The sequence below is a fragment of the Nymphaea colorata genome, chromosome 3 (genome assembly GCF_008831285.2).
Source record: "Nymphaea colorata isolate Beijing-Zhang1983 chromosome 3, ASM883128v2, whole genome shotgun sequence".
Lineage (NCBI taxonomy): Eukaryota > Viridiplantae > Streptophyta > Magnoliopsida > Nymphaeales > Nymphaeaceae > Nymphaea > Nymphaea colorata.
The window spans coordinates 29610538-29627487 of record NC_045140.1 but is presented as its reverse complement, the minus strand read 5'-3'; positions in this window follow the sequence as shown (position 1 = coordinate 29627487).

Sequence of the window (16950 nt, the reverse complement as noted above, 5' to 3'; positions counted from 1 at the left end):
TAGCTCGTAAGGCAGCCTTGGGACGTGTAGTGCTCGTGATGCCTTGTAAGGTCATCGACTCATCTTCTCCGTCGGGCATGAAGGTCATGCTAAAGTTCTTCACGTCCCATGATATGATACCCAAGGTAAAGAACCAGGGCATTCCGAGAATCAAATCCACTCCATCGAGTGGAATAACCAGAAAATCAATTTTGAAGGGCTTTTTCTTGATGACAACTTCCATGTTCTTCCCTTCGTTAAGGCATTTCAGCCTTAGACCCCCTCCCACGACTATTGTTTGGGGCTGGCTGGATTCCAAAGGCACCTTACATTTTCTTGCAGCCTCCTCTGTTAGGAAGTTTCGGGTGGCGCCGTTATCCAACAAAATAAGGATCTTTTTGCCGTTGATCCTCCCAAACACACGGAATGAGTTGGGCTTGTTCGGGTCTTGCATTGAGTGAAGAGACTCGGCCTCTGTGGGTTTCTCTTCCTTGGCGGGAGTCTCTTCCTTGGCTATTTCTTTTTTCTTCTCGGTCTTTTTAATTCTGCGCTTTTGAATTACTTCTTCCTCTGAAGAGGACGAGCTGGACTCGTAAGAAGCACTGGAGGATGAGTCACTATCTGTACACGAGCTGGACTCCTCATCACTTATCACTTGTACCCTAAAGTAGGCTGGGCACTTGTGATATTTGTCCCATTTACCCTCACACCTATAGCACAGACCTTTGCGTCTGTATTCCTCAATTTGTTGTGGCGTGAGGTAGCGTAGGGGCGGTTTCTTGCCTTGCCCTTGATTGGAGTTCTGGTAGGGCTGTGGTTCGTTCCCTCTTTTGTAGGGAACTATCTCCTTTCGTGTGTTACGAGAAGCAGAGGGATAGGAGCTTCGTTTCCTCTGTTTATCAAATTTATGAGCCTTTTTCTCGGCTCTTCTTTCCTCGATTCTCTCTTCGTATAGACGGGCCATGGCTATGCATTCTTCCAACTTTTCAAAGCGATGAATTTTCATCTCTCGCTTTATGTCATTTCTAAGGCCTCCCTTAAAAGCGCCGATGAGGGCCTTTTCAGGCCACCTGACCATGCTTGCTAGGCGTTCAAACTGCCTTTTGTAGGCTGGCACGGTAGTGGTCTGGACCAAATTCTTTAAGTCCTCATCGTAGTCAATGAATGTTGAGTCCCCAAATTGGAGTTGGAGACTGGCCTTATACTTCTCCCACGTTTGTTCTTCATTATTGTGGTTAAACCACAAGTAATGCGTTGTAGCTTCTCCGGTCATGTTGGTCGTAGCTATCTCAATCCATTCTGCCTCTGGAACGTGGTGACATAGGAAGTACCGCTCTGCCATGAAGAGCCATTCACGCAAGTGTTCCCCATTGAACTTAGGGAACTCATATCGGACTGAGGGTGTCCGTCGCTCTTCTTGCCGTTGGTGGAATCGAGACCCTCTTCTTTGACGAGCTGGAGACTCGTCTTGCTCCCCTTCGGACGTGAGCTCAACTCGGTTTTGGCTATGGTGTCCAAATCGTGGTGCTCGGGGAGTCCTATCATCGTAGGCATCCTGTTGATGCCTGCCTTGAGGAGGCGCCATGGTATTGCGTCGACCTCCTTCTGTACTCGTCCCAATATGAGAGATGTTATTGGGATCGACCTCAGTGTCGGTTTGGTAGTTTGGTGCAACTAACAAACCCTTACCCTTATCTGGGCGTGTATTCGGGCCCTGAGTAGCCCTCTCTGTGCCTTGTTGCTGGTTTGAGGTTAGAACCCTAAACATTGCTCGTACTTCATCCATTTCGTTCTGTTGGTTCCTCCTCATTTCGGCTAAGTCTTTGTGGAGTTCGCCGAATTGCCTCTCTATATCCCTCCGTCTATGGTTTTCAGCCTTATCCATGTCTCTACGATACTGGCCGAATTCTCGCTCAAGGTTGCCTAGACGGTTAATAGTATGCTCGGACATCTCCATGTTGGAAGCCCTATGCGCGACTTCTTGAGGGTCCGAAGTGGTTTCCTCAAGCACGGGCTCGTCGGGGTTCAAGTTTTTCTTCGACTTGGCCATTAATAAAATCTGGTTGGACCAGCGCCAAGGATGCACTATGCTAAGGAAATCCTAACTACGAAAATCCAAAAATTGCCTACACTGCCACTCTTAAGACTGAAATCCAAATAGGAGACTAGCTGCCACTCTCAATTCTGCCCACGCTGCCGCTGCTCAAGCTGCCGCGCGTGAGACCTAAGGCGAGGGAGACGGGTTGGCCCGCCTAATGCCGCACTTCGCCTAAGTGCCTTGGCAATCACACTTCGCTCTCGGCTGGGCTCAAGAGCCTAAATCACCGCACTCTCCTAGTGCCTCGGTGACGCACCTCGAGCTTGGCTGCCCTCGGGTGTACAAGGCGTACAACCCTACACTTGCCAAGAGTGGACAAGCGAAGCCTAGATCTACGCAACTAAAGAAACCGTGGCTGGACTATGACTGCTATACTGACTCTAGAAAACCCCAATTCTGAAAGGAAGACCGCTGAAATAATCAGAAAACCACAAGAAATCCGCTGGCACTGCCCGTTGATGTCGACGCTGCGAATGTCCAAGTGCTCAAACTGACGGATATTCCTCAAGAGGCGCTCTGATACCAATTGTTAGGACCACACCGGTTGGCCTAAGAGAACCAGACCAATGCAATCCTAATCTTCCCAGGACCTTCTTGAGGCCTATTCTAAAAACCAAAAATCCTAAGCAATTAATTACAGAAAGCTACCCGGCCGGACAGGACCCCGGCGCAAACCCAGTTAGGTGGAGTAATACAAGTCGAGGATACCTTTTTCCAAAAACCTAACTACGGATAGCCTACTACAAGAACACTAGCAGGGTCGGCGAGGCCTTACAAGCGCGAGCGATACAAGTATGAAATCTCTCTCAACTCACTCACAAACCACGCAAACCACTACTAACGGCCAAACCACACCCAACAAAGCAAATAGGGAGGTCTTGCTCCTTGTGGTCGTGTCTCGGGCACAGTGCCCTCGAGGTACCTCACGGGGGAGCAGGGCCGAAGCCAAGGCTAAAGCAAAACAGAAAGCAACTAAGATGCTGTCCTAAAACAAGCAAAAACAAATTCCCGCCCACGGCTACAAGGGGGATCAAGGGATTACCGGCCAAGGAAAACCTTGGCGTAGCCGGATAAGCACCCGGGGTGAGAACCAGTCCCCGGGTATTGCAGCTAGCTGTTCAAGAAGTCCGCTTGCGGAGAGACTCCTCAGGGGCCTGCTGCCCTCTCCTGTCCGCTGGCCGGATGGCACGGGCGATGAACTCGTCGCTGAGATACTGGCCTTCGCGCCTGAGGAAGTGGCCGCTCGCTGCTGGCTGAGAGCTCGCGCTATCGCTGGACGCGCGTCTACCGGGTTGAGGCAGAACGACAGGCCGCCTGGAAGGAGCCGAGCGTCGGAATGCTGGCGGATGCAGGCTGAGGAAATGCGGGCGTCGTGTGGGGCTGCCGATGCGGGTAGCGCTCGGCGCTGAGGACGATGACCGCTGTCGAAGAGAAAGACGCTGTCGTGGCCGGAAGGGCCGCCTGTGTGCCGAGGGGGGCTGCTGCCTTGAAGACAGCGCCTACCTACCCGCCGTCGGGTGTGGCTCGGCCACGCTCGCCGCTGGATATCGACGGTGAATGTCGCGGCCGAGGCAAGGGGCCAGAGGGAGCCGGCGGAGCCTAATCCTAACTAAGGCTGGGGTTGGCTCGGTGCGGCTGGGCTCTACTAGGTAAGCCGGTTTAGTCACGATGGGTTTGGGGATAGGTAGGCTAGGGAGGTTAAGGTTATAGGTTCGAAGTAGGAGACCTAGCTACGAGAGGTTAAGCAGGGTGGCTTGGGTTGAGCCTAAGCTCGCGGATTTGGTCAATGTTGACCGAATGAGGTAAGGGTTGACTAATGGACCTAGCAGAGAGGGTCCGGGTTGACTGGATTAAGGGACACTCGAGCTAGACTCGAGTCGACTAGGGTAGCTTGAACTAAGAGGGCTCGGTGGGAAAGATGCTCTAACGTTGACTAAGGTTAAGACTAGTGATGTCGGGCTAGGTAGGTTCAGTAAAAAGGTTGACCTAGGACGAGGGTGGTGCGAGAGGGTGCTTAGGAGGACTCGGTTGACTTGGCTGGTCTTGCCAAGATGGTGCACCATGATCATGCCACGTGGCAAGATCAACGACCGACAGAGATCACGCGGATTCACTCACGCGTAGAGGCAAGACGAGGAGGAATAGCCTAAATGGTAGGTGAGGAGATAGGAAGAAATCGAATGAACCTGGACCAAATTCCGGGTTAATTCTCTTGATCTCTCGGGAATTCTCAACAAGGCTGGGATGACGCCACGTGATGAGATGAGAGGCTAAGGTTTGACGCGGTAAAGAGATGGAGACGAAAGCGGTAAGGAGATGACGACGCGCAAGGAATTTCCTAAAACAGCTAAGGCAAGAGGCTATTGGGTGACCGCGTGGAGCGAGCTGGGCGTTGCGTCGAAACGCGTGGGACCCAGCTAGATCGCAAGGGGAGATGCTGGCTGAGGTGGCTGATGGTGGACGCTCGGATGGTCGACACCTGGCAGGATGGAGGGCTGAGACGTTCTCGGATTAGGGTTGACTCTAATGGAGAATGCGAGGAAGCAATGGGAAGCGGCGGCTACGGAATTGACCTAAATGATTGGCAGCTCGGGATCCTAGGGCGATCACGAGCAAGGACACGTGGGGGCTGGGGTGATACGAGGTTGGGAGCTGGCAAGATGGTGACACGTGGCTGAAATCGATGGACAAGAAGGAAACACGAATACTAACCTTAGCGACGACCGGTGGCAAGGCTGAGACGAATTCTCCACGTGCGGCGGCTAGGGTTTTGACCTCGTTCCCTTTGTCCAAATTGCCCCTTCTTCCGACTGAACAGCACCCTTGAGGCGAGGGTATCCTGGTCTGATTACGCCGGAATTAATGGTGCTGACCGGAAGTTGCAGGGAACGCCAGAAACTCCGAGTTCCGGCGAAGGTGCGGTCTAGAGCTCCACCCGTTAGAACTCGCTCCAATTTGATTATTTGATCTTTGGGATGGAGGCGATTCCGAGGGCCAACTCAATTTTGCAGATCTTGTCCAGAACCCTTGTTTTCTGAGTTCAAGAAGTCTCTGGACCGAGAGTCTTGTATTGCTGAACCGAGTATAAATGACACGAATTTGTGCTCGTGGGACTCGCGGTTCGATTCGATCAACGTGTTAGCAAGGGGGATTAATCGGAGTTTCCCCAAACTGTGTAAGGGACTGATTCCAACAGATTTCTCCGTTTACCTCTAAGTCAGGCCTCGGGTATGCCGAGAGAAGACCCCAGAAAGTAAGAAGAACGCTGTCTAAATCGATCTCGACACGACTTTGGCGAAAACACGAAAATCTCAATTACTAACCTGTTTGTCGATATTGAAGCCGAGGTAATCCGTGGCTTCAATCTTCCTTGTTCCAGGTTCAGCCTCTCCGCTTCTTCGTGTTCAAGAAGAGGGCACCGAATCTGGACTTGCTTGATGCTAGGGAGCGTACCGTGGACAAGGGAGGGACCGCCGCAGTGGAGAGGAGATCCGCCGATGCCGTGCTGCCTTATGCCGGTGTCTAGGGACTTTGGCTCTTCAAGGACAGGATTTGGGAAGACTGGAAGCGCCTTGGAGGTAGAGGACGCGAGGGGGAAGAAGACGCCAGGCTCGGGTGAGCAAGGTGGGAGACGAGAGGGAGAGAGAGACCTCGAGAGAGGAGAGAGAAGAATTCCGAAGAAATGATTCCTTAATCTCAAAATTGCATCCAATGTACAAGATCCAAAAAGTATATATACAAGTTCAAATGAAGCGGGTTTGTATTTCATAACCCGCGCTAGATCTAGTCCAACAACTAATGCGCCGAGCACACCCCGCTCGGCCTGGGTCTCAAGTTCAAAACTCGTGGTGATTAAAGAATGACTAATTACGAAAGCAAGGAACCGAAAATCGCTAAGTGCTGAAAAGAAACGAGCGGCCTAGTGCCTAAGCTCGAAAATCAAATGAATCGTCCCTGAGCCTTGTGAGCCCAGGGCGGAGACCTCGTGTGGGTTGCCGCACACACTTCGGTTAGATGCGCAAGGGCTAAGTCTGTTTGACTTAGCCAATTACCTAGGATTCTAGGTTTTAGAATCGGCTCAAGCGTCTAGGTTGACCGGACTCACATTAGAGGTTAACTTGACTAACTCGGTGAGTTCAACACTTAGTTCAGAAACGTCTGGAAGCCTATCCGGTTTGAGCACCTCTTCGGACCTGGTTGCTCTTCCCACTCCTCCCGCTGCAACCTGCGTTGGTGCTGTTTCAACATCTTGAGTTGAGTTGGTGACGTGCTCCATGGTCTGAGCCCCCAACTCAGACGCCTTGCGTTTCAGCCGGCTAGGTCCGGCCTGCTCTGTCGGCCTTGGGTCGGGACCATGAGATTGGTCCGTAACAATTAACCACCAGCTCGGATCGACGGACTTGACACCCTTCGACCTTGCTGCCGTCCCTCGTGTGCTGTTAGGCCTCGTCCCGACTAGGCCAGAATTTCCTAACCAAGACGGTTCCCCGTGCGCTGCCTTGACTGTGCCGAGAGACCACGGGGCAGAATTGCCTAGTCCCCGGGTATTGCAGCTTACGAGCCGGCGTGAAGCGCGCGGCCTGGACAGCCTCCTGCTGTCGGACGGACTGACGATGTACTGCCGTGGGTAGCCGCCTACTGTCGGAGACGAGCCTGTGAGTAAGCAGCCGAGACGGATGCTTGCTGCCGGGTGAGGACAGTCGGGCTGAACGTCGACCGGGACTGCGGTTCACTGTCGTCTGTAGTCAGACAGATGACGCGGCCGAGCACAGACGGGGCAGCCACCTGCTGCCGAGCGTCGAGCTGGATGCGCGTCCTCCTGTCGCCTCTAGTGCGAACGGGGAACCACGGAGCTGTCGGAAGGTGCAGACGACCGCCTGTCGTCTGTGATGCGCCTACGAGATGCGGCGCGGCCGAGGGGGCGAAAGCCTTGCGGCAGTGCCTACCTACCTGGCACTGGAAGTGGCTCGGCCACGGGTGTCGGCAGAGGATGCTGTTAGGCCTCGTCCCGACTAGGCCAGAATTTCCTAACCAAGACGCTCCTACTGCCAAGACCGACTTGAGTACTTCCTAAAAACCAAAAATCCCTAAGTAAAATTAATACAAACAATCTACCCGGCCGGACAAATCCCGGCGCAAAATCCCTAGGACAAGGTACAAAGAGGTTAAGTTCCCAAACCTAACTACGGAATAACCTACTACAGACCACTACAAGGGTTACAGGCTAGTACAATCGCGAGCGATACAAGATTACTCTCAACTCACTCACAAACCATTCCAAACCATGCAAACCCCTCTAACGAACAAACCACACCCAACAAAAGCAAATGGGTAGGTCTGCTCCTTGCGACCGTGTCTCGGGCAATAGGGCCCTCGAGGTGCCACAGAGAGGAGCTTGGCCGAAGCCTTGGCTAAAACAGCAAATTAAACAAACTAGATGAATTCCTAATGCAAAAGCAGAATTAACACCCTCCCCGAATCTACAAGGGCTGGAGAGCGTTACCGGCCAAGGCGCTGCCTTGACTATGCCGAGAGACCACGGGCAGAATTGCCTAGACCCCGGGTATTGCAGCTTACGAGCCGGCGTGAAGCGCACGGCCTGGACAGCCTCCTGCTGTCGGACGGACTGACGATGTACTGCCGTGGGTAGCCGCCTACTGTCGGAGACGAGCCTGCGAGTAAGCAGCCGAGACGGATGCTTGCTGCCGGGTGAGGACAGTCGGGCAGAACGTCGGCCGGGACTGCGGTTCACTGTCGTCTGTAGTCAGACAGATGACGCGGCCGAGCACAGACGGGGCAGCCACCTGCTGCCGAGCGTCGAGCTGGATGCGCGGCCTCCTGTCGCCTCTGGTGCGGACGGGGAACCACGGAGCTGTCGGAAGGTGCAGACGACCGCCTGTCGTCTGTGATGCGCCTACGAGATGCGGCGCGGCCGAGGGGGGCGAAAGCCTTGCGGCAGTGCCTACCTACCTGGCACTGGAAGTGGCTCGGCCACGGGTGTCGGCAGAGGATGCCGACGACGGCGCGGGTGGCCGAGGAGCTGACCGAGGACGGCTAGCGAGCGGCTAGCGTCTCCGGCTGTTCCTGGTCCCTAACTAAGGTCGGGTTAGCTTGGACGGGCGGGGCTCTACGGGTAGGCTGGTTAAGTGAAGTGAGGTTAAGGGCTCGGGTAGGCTAGAGGAAGCAGAGTTTAGGTGCGGAAGGTGGGTTAACCTAGCTACTAGGTGGGCTAAGCCGAGAGGTAGAAGAGGAAGCAAGGCTCGGAACTTAGGACTTAGCGATCTGGTTGGAGAAGAGAAGAGATCACAAGTGAGCTCGGTTGAGTCTGGTCAACGGGACACTCGAGGTAAGCTCGAGTCAACTGGGTTCAACCTAAGATGGCTCGGGTTTGACCGAGTTCCTACTAGGCTAGGTCAGGTCGGGTTCAGTCAACTTGGGTCAAGACCTAGAAGAAGTTGACTAGGCTAGGTTTAGTCAAGGTCTAGCGGGGTTAGGACCAAGTGGGTTAGGTCGAGAAGGTGAGAGCCTGGATGCTTGCCACTTGGCAAGATGAACGATTTTAGCTAAGACGCGAGACGGGTTCCTCGCTCTAAGGGGACAACGGTCCACTTTCCTAAAGCTAAAGGGAGTAGACTAAGACACGAACTCGAGAGGGAGGGGCAGCTGGTGACGTGGGCTGAAGGGGTCTCTCAATGAAGAGGATGATGACGCGTGGAAAGATGGAGGGTTAAGATTAGCTGCAGTTTGGCGAAGTGGTGGAAGTGGCCAAGGGAGGAACGAGTCCTAAGGTGCTTTTCCTAAAGTTTAGGGGGAGAGGCGCGAGTTGGGGGAGTGGTGCGCTAAGGGGGGAAAAGTAATGGGATAGGTGGCGAGGTACAAGGACTTAGTGAAAAAGTAACTTCGTGAGGTGGAGGGAGTGCTAGGTCGTGGTCCTCCAGATGTTGACACGTGGCTAGATGAGTGGCCAAGGATTAATGCGACTAGGTAAAAGGCTTAGTCAAAAAGCTAGAGGGCGAGATGGCGTCAAGGGTCCTAGACTCAAGGGAGTAGTGTTCCTAAGGTTTCTCTATGTGGGACACTTAAGAAATAACTGTAATTCGGATTAGGGAAAAGGCTTGGATGGATGACACGTGGCAGGATCAAGGGACGAGAATGAACTTACCTAGTTCAGCCGAAGTCGAGTAGGTTCGCACTTGGTGAAGCCGGTGGCGCGGTTTGAGTGACGCTTCCAACTTTGACCGATGTGCCCTTGTCGCCTTCACTAGAGCTTTCTCCAGGGCAGGGGCAATTTCGTCCTTTCATGCCTGGGATCACGAGCCGGCCGAAAAGTGCAGGACTGATCGGAGAAACAGCAGAATTCCGGCTAACAACCGAACTCTCTATTCCACCGTCGGATGGGGCTCGGAATATACCAATGCGATGCTTGGAGGCTAGCGCTTCCAGCAAGCGTCCGAATGATGATAGTCCACAGATAAAGCTCTCAATACAGCAGAGTTGGCTCTGCTATACCGAGGGGCAGGTTGGCAGAAACAGGCCGTAGGATCTAACTCGGATTCGTGGCCGTTTCCTCAATCGCCAACCGAACTTGGGCGCGGTTAAGTCGCCGGTAACATTACTTCCTCAAAATGGATTGAATCGCGTCTAGAGAGAGTCTTCACCGAAGAATCTCAAGATCTGCTCTCGGGTAGGCCGAGAGAAGAACGTGAACCTGGGAGTGCTCTCCCCTAGATCGAGAATCTAATCAATTTGGAGAAAGCTTTGAAACCAAACTACTAACCTTTCATCGTCGATATTGAATCCGTTTTCCAGATTCAACCTTCCCTGCTGCAGCGCCGGCCTTTCAACTTCACCGTGACCGTGAAGAAGGTGCTGGTTTCTGCAGAACTGCTGTTCGGATGGGGAAGAAGCCGGGGACAAGGGAGGGACCTTCGCCGGTGAGGAAGAAGATCCGCCGCAAGCCTTCTAACCCGAGCGTTGGCTGGTTCATCGCCGGTGCTCCGAGTTCTTCATTGGAGGAAGAAACGCCACGGTAGAAGGGGGCGCGAGGGGATGAGAGGGCACAAGCTTGCACTCACGAGCAAGGGCTGTGCTTTGATTTCGGATTCAGAGTTCCTCGAGAATGAGGAGGGAGAGCCAAACCTCGCACGGAGGAGAGAGAGCGCCTTGCGCAAAATGCCTTCAATTCCTTAATCTTTGATACAAATTACATTGATCCAAAAATATTTATACTAATCCTATTTGAGCGAGTCTACAATCCAGATCTCACTCTCTACCCAAGACCCAAATCCAAAATGCCAAGCACAACCCGCTAGGCTAGGTTCCTACCTCGAGTTCTACTATTGACAAGCCTAAGACTAACTTATTTACTCGAGAAACATAAAGCAAAACCGGGCCTAATGCCCACGCGCAAAGGAAAAGGTTCGAGCCCCTGGATCTTTTGAACCCAGGGTGGGGACCTCGTGAGGGGACCCGCCCTCACTTCGGTTTGTTTGACTCAAGAGCTCGGTCAGGTTTGACCGAGCCGTTTACCTAAGACTTGGATCTTAGGACGTCTCAAGGGTCGCGTGACGTGGACTCGTTTGGTTTGGACGCTTCTAGCTTGACGAGCCCTAAACTGGAATCTAAGTCACCCTGAGACTGAACCGGCTTGAGCACCGTTGACGACCTAGTTGCTCCTCCCACTCCTCCCGCTGCAACTAACTTTGGTGCTTCTTGCATCTCCTTGGGACTGGACTTGATGCACTGAAGAGAACGAGCCCACAAGTCGGAAGCCTTGCGCTTCCTTCGACTAGGTTCAGCTTGCTCGGCCTCTGCTGGGTCTGGACCGCTGGGTAGGTCCGTAACAGCCTCCACGTAGCCTGCTGCTAGGACGGGTCGCTGTCGGACTGGAGCTGATGGCCGGCCGCGTGCTGGTGGTCGGGTCGGCTGCCGAAGCCTGATAGCTGCTCGCGGCTGTGGCTACTACGTTGAAGCACCGGGGATTCTGCTGGAACAACGCTAGCACCGAACGGGGCTCCTGCTGACAGTCGCTGGACCGAGGGAAGGAACGCGAGCTGAAGGAGTGGACGCTGCCTAGCGTCTGCTGTAATGCGCGTCGGTACTGCCGAGGGCGCTCGTCTGTTGCCTGGTCGAGGGCCGCCTGTCCGAACGAGACCGCCTGTCGAGTTGACGCCGAGATGCTGTTGCTGCGCGCTGACGCCGCTGGAACTCGGCCGGAAGGGCCGCCTGGGACACCGACGGGGGCTGCTGTCACAGAGACAGCGCATGCCTGCCTATCTCCGGAATGTGGCTCGGCCACGGGCGCCGGTAGTTGCCGACGAGGAAGAAGTGGCCGCTGCAAGGGCCAGCGAGCCGGCTGAACCTAATCCTAGCTAAGGCTGGGTTGGCTGGGTTCGGCTGGGCTCTACTAGGTGGTCGGTCTGTTCAGACAGGTTCGGGTTTGGGTAGGTTTGGTCAAATGGGGTTTAGGTTCAGTCAAGGGTTGACCCCGGCGCAAAAAACCTTAGGACAGGAGACTCAGGTGCGGAAATCCCTTAATTCCCAATCCTAACTAAGGGCAGACCTATGACAACAACTACAATGGATCACGGCTTGTACAAATGTATGCGATACAGAGAATTCACTCTTCTCACTCAAGAACAACCCATTCACCAAAATACACTACTAACGAACAAACCACGCCCAACAATAAGTAAGTGGGTACGGTCGGCTCCTTGTGGTCGTGTCTCGGGCAGCTGGCCCTTGAGGTACCACGGCAGGGAGCTAGGCCGAAGCCTTGGGCTAAAACAATACACAAGCAAACTAAATGAATTCCTACACAATAAACAAAACACCCTCCCCGAATCTACAAGTGGGCTGAGGGAGTTACCGGCCAAGGGCTAGCCTTGGCTGAACCGGAACAGCCGCGGGGTGAAGACCAATCCCCGGGCAATGCAGCAACGGGCCGGCGTGAAGCGTGCGGCCTGGACAGCCTCCTGCTGTCGGACGAGTTGGCAGACACCGGCTGGAGTAGCAGCCTGCTGCCGAGCGAAGACGGGCGCGCGGGGAGCAGAGACAGTCGCCTGCTGTCGGGAATTGCCTATGGACGCGTGGCCGAGAATGGCGCGGACCTGCTGTCGGGCCGCCTGTTGACGAGTGGCCGAGAGGACAGCGAGTTGTGGCCGGCACTGGCTGGCTGACGGAGTCGATCAGCCGAGAGCAGACCTGCGGATGCGGCGGCAGGGACGAAGGCGAGTGGCTGTTGCCTTGGGCACCGACGGAGCAGCAACTAGACGTTGCCAGAGCACTGGCGGGAGCCGCCTGCAGTCTGGAGACGGGTCGGCGAGAGAAGGCCGACTGGGCAGCCACCTGCTGCCTGGAAGCCGAGAAACGGGGGCGACTGGTTGTCACCGCTAGGCTGGACGGAAGCCGCGGACAGGACGAGGGGGGCGAAAGCCAAGTGCGGCAGTGCCTACCTGCCTATTCTCCGAGTGGCTCGACCGCGGGCGTCGGCAGGGAATTCGACGACGGGGACGCGGCTGAGGTGCTGGCCGAAGACGGCTAGCTGAAAGCTAACGTCGCCGGCTGCTCCTAGTCCCTAGCTACGGCTGGGCTGGACTTGGACTGGCGGGGCTCTACAGGTAGGCCAGTCAAGACAGAAGGCTCGGGCTGGGGTAGGCGGAAGGTCAAAGGGGCTTAGGTTGACAAGGGAGGTTACCTAGCTAAAAGTAGCTTAGGTCGAGAGCTAGAGCTAATGAGAAAGAGGTTGAGGATGAGCTCGGTCGAGAGACTTAGACAATCGGATGAGCTGAGTTAGGTCGTGGCTGGGCTTGGCTGGAGGTAAGTGAGCTGGGTCACTCGAGCTAGGCTCGAGTCACTAGGTTGGTCCTAGCTAGGCTCGGGTTGACCGAGTTCCTAAGGCTGAGAATGGGTTAGGTCAAAAGAGCTCAAGTCAACTAAGACGAAGTCGACTAGGTGAGCTGGGTTCGGTCAAGGTCAAACTAGGTTAGGTTTGACTAATACACCTAGGTCGGGTTAGGGGCTAAGTCAAGTTGACTTAGGACTAGGCTCGAGCTAAGAGGGTTACCTAAGACTAAAAAGGCTAAGTGACTCGAGTGGGTCTCTCGAGCAAGGAGATGAAGACACGTCAACACGATGGAGGGTCAAGATTAAGTGCGGTTAGAGAGAGTGGGGTGATTTAGCTAGGTGGGGCTCGTGACTAATGGAGATGCAGACACGTGGAGAGATCAACAGCTAGGATTAGCTGCGGTTGGGGATGAATGGGGACGTGATAGAGGCCAAGTGCGAGTCCAAGGGGACTTGCGCTAAAATCGTGGAAAAGTGGGGCACGAAGTGGGGAAGTGGCGCGCCAAAGGGGGTCTCGCGTGGGTGAGGTGGTGAGCTGCGAGGAGCTGGTGGAAAAAGTGATGTGTGAGCTGGAAGGAGGCTGGGTAGTGGGCAGGGAGATGCTGCCACGTATGATGATGGATGGCTGATATTCCTTGTGAGAAGGAGAAGACCAAGCAAATCGGAAAAAGAGGGCGAGGTGGCTTGGAGTGGTCCTAAAGCTAAGGGAGGTGGGAAATAACTATTTTTTAGATGAGGGACATGATGGGCCAGGTGGGACACGAGTTGGAGAAGACCGTGGGATGACTGACACGTGTACAGAGGAACGGTGAGGATTAGACTTACCTGGTCCGAGTTGACTGAATGTAGGCTCGCACCGAGAGAGGAAGACCGGCCTGGTTTGAGTACAATCTCGCCAAAGACCAGAACGCCCCTTTAAGCTTCACCAGGACTTCAACTCGCACAAGGGCAGGGTTGTCCTATGACGCCGGAACTTTGAGATGGCACCGGGAGTTGCAGGCTTGACCGGAGTTGCAGGATTTTCCGGCTAGAGAGATAACTCGCAATGTAGCCGCTCGACTTTGCTCAAACTTCGATATTTCGAAGCTCTTATTGAGGCGATTTCAGTAGGCTAACAGCGACTTGAATCTCACGGCCAGATTGTTAGATTCGAATAGATTAAGCCTGCTGGACCGAAGAACAAAGGAGAGGACAGAAACCAGGTTTTTCTTCAAGAAAAACCGATCACTTCCATACTATTGTTCTTCATTTTATGGCTGAATTAAACCGAAGATTCACGGCCTTTCTTCAAGCAGATCGTGGAATACTTCTGAAGCAGATTCCGCTGCTTAGCACAGACCTTCCTCACGGGATTACCGAGAAGAAAACCCAACCTTTAAGCGGATTCTGTCCTAGAACATTCACGCGAAGAACAAGAAGAAACCCGAGAAACTTAAGCAATTATTCTAGGCGTCGTTGTTGAACTCTAACTCAAGTTCAGCCTTCCCTGTTGCAAGGACAGCCTCTCAACTTCACCGGGGTCGAGAAGAAGGTACCAACCTTGCTGGAGTTGCAGTGCGTAAGGGGAACAACCGTGGACGAGGGAGGGATTGCCGCCGGTAAGGAGGAATCCGCCGCAAGCCTTCGAGCTTTGAGTTCACCACTGGAATATCTCCGATGCCCGAAGCTTTTGCTGGAATTAGGAGCGTCACAGGCCAAGGGGACGCGAGGGGATGAGAGGCACCGCAGATTCCACCACGTGAAACTCGATGGCTGACGAAGAAGATGAAGATCTCGCCTCTAGACCGAGGGAGAGAGAGACAGCCTCGCGAGGAGGAGAGAGAACACAACTTAGCAAAATGCTTTCTTTAGTCCAAAATTGGATACAAACACTAACATCCAAAACAATATATACATGTCCTAATTGAACGAGTCTACAATCCAGATCTCGTTCTCTACCCACAATCCAAATCCAAAATGCCAAGCACAACCCGCTAGGCTAGGTCCTTATTTCGAAACCCAACGAAAGCAACCCTATTAACTAAAACACTTAAAACTAGACTCGGGCCTAGTGCCCAACGCATAAATTAAAAGGTTAATCCCCTGAGCCTTGTGAGCCCAGGGTGGGGACCTCGTGGATCCTTGAAGATCCTTTGCACTTGAGCGCAAGGTTGAGCTCGGGTAGGCTCAACTCTACTTGCCTAGGTTCCGCCTAGGCTCACCACGTTCCATCTTGGTTCTAGGAGTCAAGATGGGTTTAGACCGTGAGGCTCAATCTGAAAATCTCTTGCGCTTGACAGTTGTTGCTCCGCCCGCTCCACCCACTGCAAGAACGTCAAGCTGCTTTCTAATCTCTTCGGTTGGTTTGGAACGCCTTGGTGCATGTGCTTCCTGCCCATTCGAGCCCTTTCAGACCTACTTTCGCCCTGGGTTTGGTCCAGATGACCTTACCCGAATTTTGGCCCGTAACACCTTCTGTTACGGACCCACTTGTAGGTCCAGACCCAGCTCGGCGTGATCAGGCCGGAACCAGTCGGCCAAGGCAAAAGGCCTCGGACTTGTGGGCGCAATCGTTAAGTCAACTTGAAGACGGTCCAAGCGAGGCTAAGTCAGCACTCGAACCAGTTGCAGCGGGCGGCGTGGGAGGAGCAACTAGGTCCGAAAGAGTGCTCGAACCAGGTGGAACTCAAGGCGTTCTAGAACCTATTGCGAGGCTCACCGAGCTTGATCAGAGTAACCCGAGCTTTAGTCCAACTTCCTCGAACGCTTGAGCCTATCTAAAGCCGAGAGGCTTAGGTTCAGGTCTGAGTCAATCGGACTTGACCCGTGCTTGAAATTCCGAAGTGTGGGCGGTAACCTACACGAGGTCCCCGCCCTATGTCCGCAAGGCTTAGGGACTTTAGCGTTTAGAATTCGAGTTGGGCGCTAGGCCCGGTTTATGTTGCGTCTTCTATTTCATGTCAACGTCTAGTTTTGAAGTAGAGACCTAGCAAGGCGGGTTGTGCCTTGCGCATTTTTGTATTAGACTAAGTTAGCGAGCTAGGTTAACATGTAATTAGGGCTCGCATTATGTTTAGTATATATTCTGTAAACTCAATGTACAAAGGATGCGAAAAATTAATCAAGGTTGGAATTCGGTGTGTTACTCTCTCTCTCCTCCTCGCTCAAGGCATCTCCCCTCTCGTCTCCCACCTTGTTCAGCCGTGAACCAGGCGTCTTCTTCCTCCTCGCGTCCTCTACCACCACGACGCTTCTCAGTCCTAAAATCCTTGAAGAGCCGACGTCCGAGACACAGGCATAAGGAAGAAGGCATCGGCGGATCTCCACCACCGGCGGCGATCCCTCCCTTGTCACGTAAGTACCCCTTTCGAGTTTTTCAAAGTTCTGGAATCGGTGCCTTTGCCCTGATCACGAGGGTATTGTGAGGCTGATTCCAGCGTAGGGAAGGTTGAAGGCACGGGTGAATCCGATGGCTTCAACGAGACACCGAAGAGGAGACGGCTCTTGATCTCCCTCTCGCTGCCTGATCGGTGTAACCTGAGTTAGAACTCAGATCGCTTTCTCCTAGTTCCTCCCTCGGCATACCCGAAGAGGGGAACTACGGCTGTTGGTGTTTGTCGTTCTAACCAGCACGTACGGGTCTAGCCGCGTATTGGAAATCAAGGTTCGGTCCCTAGTAGGGATTTGGCCGGATTAGAAAAACAAATAAATTTAAGAATCAAGTTCTATCGGCCTCGATTTCTCTTCTTGATCGCTCGGGCCAGCAGACTGAAGATCTGAAGAAGAGGATTAGCCTAAGCGAATCGCCCCGAAAAATGCGATAAAGCAATCCATAGAAGGGCGAATTCCATCGGCTAGATCGCAAGATCGATCCTCGCCGGAAAGTAGCATAGATCCAGCCGCCGCTGTGTATTCCGGTGCTCGCCATTGTTTCTGGCGTGAAGGACCCTTTTGCCCTTCTTCCCTACTGTTTTATTTAAAATTCTAAAAGGGGTATTACGGTCAACTGGACTCCGAGCATTAGCTCAGGTCGCCGGTGCGAATTGGAG